General features: G+C 59.4%; 1 long non-coding RNA gene across 1 annotated transcript; it reads left to right on the forward strand.

The window, feature by feature from the left end:
* The first annotated feature begins 656 nt into the window (after positions 1–656).
* Positions 657–1815, forward strand: LOC308182853. Its single transcript, XR_013942131.1, has 2 exons — positions 657–1135; positions 1224–1815. It is a non-coding gene; the product is annotated as an uncharacterized lncRNA (long non-coding RNA).
* The last annotated feature ends 2446 nt before the right edge of the window (positions 1816–4261 follow it).

Genomic DNA, 4261 nt, shown 5'->3' on the forward strand with positions numbered 1-4261 from the left:
TCCTTTGTCAGCCATCCCGAGACAAGCCACCACCCCTGACGGGACCGCTGAAATCAGAGGGTGCACCTTCCTGTCTGTGGTAGCAAGAACTCTCTGGTAGGCAACAAGATCCGGGACGAGCCCCTAAACCCTGAGAAAAATCTCAATAATTTTCTTCAGACAGGATCTTCTGTGGAGCTTTTTTATTCGCGATTGCAATGGCGGGCGTCCTGCAAGCAGGAGTGCGCAGTAAAAGTTTATCATAACCGTGTATTCCCTATTACCCGACACCTGATTTCTCCCCTGTTTCTTCATTGGCTGAGTACTACAGGTTCACAGCCTACTCGACGCACTACTATACCATATATGTACAATTTTATTTGACCAACCGTTAATTTCTCCTTATCCTTTTATTTTTTCCTTCTTCTCTTGTGACTAGAGGGCCCGTGATCTTTGCTTTTACTGATCTCGCACTGCTCATCCTGTTTTTCTTAGCTATCCTCGTGATTTTGGGACAGTGGGACCTTCCCCTTATCTGCTTAACGGATTCCCCACTGCTATGCCACACAATGCCACTTTTGCATATGCAAGGTTAGTGGATTTTTCCACTGCAAAAACACCTTCTATTGCAAAAACACAACTTTGTTTCTCACAAGGAGAAAAAACAACACGCCTAAAGTCGAAGCCACACGCTAGAAAGAGAGGAGGATGCGCAGCACGGGAAGCTTCCCACAGAAAGGAGCTGCATTTGGGGTAAAAATCTGTCCCTTTTTATGTCATTGAGACATACGAGGGCGTAGGACACCAGCACTTCAGGTAACCAAGAGATGCTGTGCGTTTCGATCCGTCCCCCTGAGACAGCCACTAGGTGACGATGTTTCCAATTTTCTTTCAAGAAACCTTGCTTTCTCAGGCCCAGGTGTCCAGCTGCACATCGAGGACGTCCCTGGCTCCCAGGCGCAGTTCCCAGGCCGAAGGCCGAGCTCCCATCCGAACCCCCGGCCCGGCAGACATTGCTCCTGGCGTTGCGCAGCAGCCATTTCATGTCAGCCTTTGCTCATGGCAGTCAGCTTAGCGCCGTCAGTGCTGCCATCGGGGTGCCCGAGAGCCGTGTGAGGTCAGCAGAGAGTCACTGTCAGCCTTTGACCTCACAAAGGTGGGTGGCCATAAGTGCCCTGAGCGTCCAGCTCGCATGGAGTACTGCTGGTGGCACTCAAGGCATGGAGGTCTTGGTGGTGGAATAGGAGACGCCGATGTCCTGCTGGTGGAACAAGAGACGCTGACGTCCTGCTGGTGGAAGAGGAGACTTCAGGGTTCGAGGTCCTGCTGGTTAGAGGTGCTTAGGAGTGGGCAGCCTCCATCCCGGTGGCCGAGCATCTCCACGGCAGGGAGGCCGCGGGCAGCACGAGCCAGCCGCCCCGCGGGCTGACAGCAGAGGCCCCCGGGGATGAGACGTGCCCCACCTGCCTGGGCCTGCTGGCCGAGGCAGCACCTGAGTCCTGCGGGCACAGCTACTGCTGCGGAGAGCTTGAACCTCTTGTAAGTTTAGTCTTGACAAAGAAAACCCATCCTAAGTGCATTTGCCTTGCAGGCATTGGTAAGTTGGCCCTCCTGATGGATTTTCACTGCCACAGTAGTGCCTCTAATAATGCTACTGTTAATTAGTGCTCTACCCTTCCGATCTTTTACTAAGGTAGCTAGAGAGAAGTGCAGACACCTGTTTATTTCCTGGTAATACCTGCAAGAACCATCTATCTACATCTTCGCCAGATTCATCATAGCGCTCTTGGTACCGCTGATCTGTGTTGCTCTGGAATAAAGTGCAATCGTTAGCACGCCAAGTGTCCATGCCCTTGAATCTACCAGAATCGTGCAAATCCCTGTTGGGATCTCTCTCTAGCTGTGGGCTGGCTAAGCTGTCTTTTGGATGGTGAAAATGGGAAATCGTGGGGATGGGAAATGATGAGTGGGATGAGAAATGATTGCTGGGATGGGAAGACTTCCTTGGGCTGGAAAGCCATGGGGCTAGGAAATGAAAGAGACGGGAAAGCTTCCTTGGGAAGGAAAAGCATTGGGATGAGACACCTTCCTTGGGGAGGAAGTCATCCTTAAGGAAAGGCATTGGGATGGGAAATCTTCCTTGGGGAGGAAATCATTGGAAAGGAAAAGCATTGGGGTAGGGAAATCTCTCTTGGGATGGGAAATTATTGGGATGGGAAATCTTGAATGGGGTGGGTACGATTCATTGGGGTAGGAAATAGTTGGAAAAGAAATCCAAGGGATGGGAAGTCTTTGGGATGAGATCTCATGGGATTAAGAAACGCTTCGTGCTGATGGGAAATAGTTTGCATGGGAATCTGTTGGGCTGTGAAACTGTCGGGATGGGAAATCGCCGGGAGGATGAAAAGTCTTGGGATGGAAAAGTCTTGGGATGGAAAATCCTTGGGAGGGGAAAGTGTTGGAGTGCGAAACCCCCCTGGGCCTGGCAAATGAGGACTGGGACGGGAAAGGCTCATGGGGATGGAAACTGATGGCGCTGGGAAGCCTGCTTGGGTAGAGAAACTGCAGTCCTCACCAAGATGGCGGTGAGGGGCTGGTCAGCCGTTGGGGCGGAGCCCCCGTTGCCCGGGTTCCCCAACGAACCGCCCCACTCTCCAGCGACCATGGCAGGTACAGCAGCGGGCTCCCGCTCCTCCCGGGGCTGCGGCCCTGCCGGCGAGCCCAGCGCCCGAGAGCTCAGCCCAGCGCCCTTTTTCCTCACAGAGAGATTCCCCAGATGGCTGCCGCCGGTGCCGCAGACGCCCAACTCCCCCTTCGTTGTCCCAGCTGAGCCGCCAACGGTGGCTGCCTGGCTGCTGCCCTCCCTCCCCGGAGCGATGGCGGTGCCCTTGCAGCCCCCCCAGGTACCCACCCTCTCCTACGCGCTGCCCCAGGCCACCGTCTGGCACGTGGTGCCGGAGGTCCAGGGGCAGGTGCTGCAGCTCCCACCCGTGGCGCAGCTGCCACCTGGGGGGCACCTCCCACCCGAGGGGCACCACCTGCATCTGGTGCAGCTCCCCCCTGTGGGGCATATCCTGCAGCCGGTGCAGCTCCCCCCCGTGGGGCATAACCTGCAGGTGGTGCACCTCCCACCCGAGGAGCATATCCTGCAGCCGGTGCAGCTCTCCCCCGTGGGGCATAACCTGCAGGTGGTGCAGCTCCCACCCGAGGAGCATATCCTGCAGCCGGTACACCTCCCACCCGAGGGGCACCACCTGCAGCCGGTGCAGCTCCCCCCCATGGGGCATAACCTGCAGCCGGTGCAGCTCCCCCCCGTGGGGCAGCTCCCCCACACCGCTCTTCCCTGTGCCCCTGTCTGCCAGTGCGGACAGCCCATGGTGACGGGGACACTGGTGCCCCACCATGCGCTGGGGCTGGGGCCCAGGGCCGTGCTCCACGGGGAGCCCCTGCACCCCGCAGGCACCTGCCTGTTGCAGGCCCCCGCCCACCGCAGGCCCCCGCCACCCCTCGTCCCGGGGCCTCGGCTCCGGGGGCAGGCGCTCCCCACGCCCCGCACCGTGACCAGCAGCCAGGGGCAGCTGCCGGAGCCCTGCGACCACGCCGTGGGGCTCAGCGAGGACCAGGGGCCCCCGCTGCCTGACCCCACTCCCCCCGAGCCTTTCCTGGCTCCATCGACCCGCAGCACCCAGACGGCGACGCCCGACGGTGAGTTTGGCGCTGGCACAGCCGCCCCGTTGTCGCCCCACACCCATGAGCCATGGGAAAGCTGACATCGCCCGTCTTGGGGGATTTTCTTGCTTCGTCCTCAGCGGCGACAGCCCCGCAGGTGCCTGAGGAGCCCCCGCAGCTGCCCGAGCTGGGCCCTGATGCCTTCGCCGAGGCCTTTCCAGAGCTGGCAGGGGACAGCCAGCTGCTGCAGCACCTGCAGGACCAGCTCCTGGCCGACCTGGACATCCCCGGCACGGAGGAGCTGTTCAGCTGGCTCGAGGCCGTGGAGCCCCAGGACGCCTTCCCCGATTCGCCCAGCAGTCCTGCCCTCAGCCGCCTCCTCTCCCAGCTGCCCGACCTCTCCGAGGACATCGAGGAGCCGAGCACGCAGGGACTGGAAGCCACAGGAGCCCTCGGTGAGGTACCCTCAACCCCTGGGGTGTACCCCGAGAAGGTTGGGGGTGGGCTGTTGGTGCAGTCCCCTGTTGTGCTGGCATTGAGCCCCCCGCTCAGCCCTGCAGCCAGTCCCCTGCCCGGTGCCCTTAGTAGACCCCTACCCAGTCCACCCCTGAGT

Source organism: Anser brachyrhynchus (assembly GCF_964034855.1).
Source record: "Anser brachyrhynchus genome assembly, chromosome: 26".
Taxonomy (NCBI): domain Eukaryota; kingdom Metazoa; phylum Chordata; class Aves; order Anseriformes; family Anatidae; genus Anser; species Anser brachyrhynchus.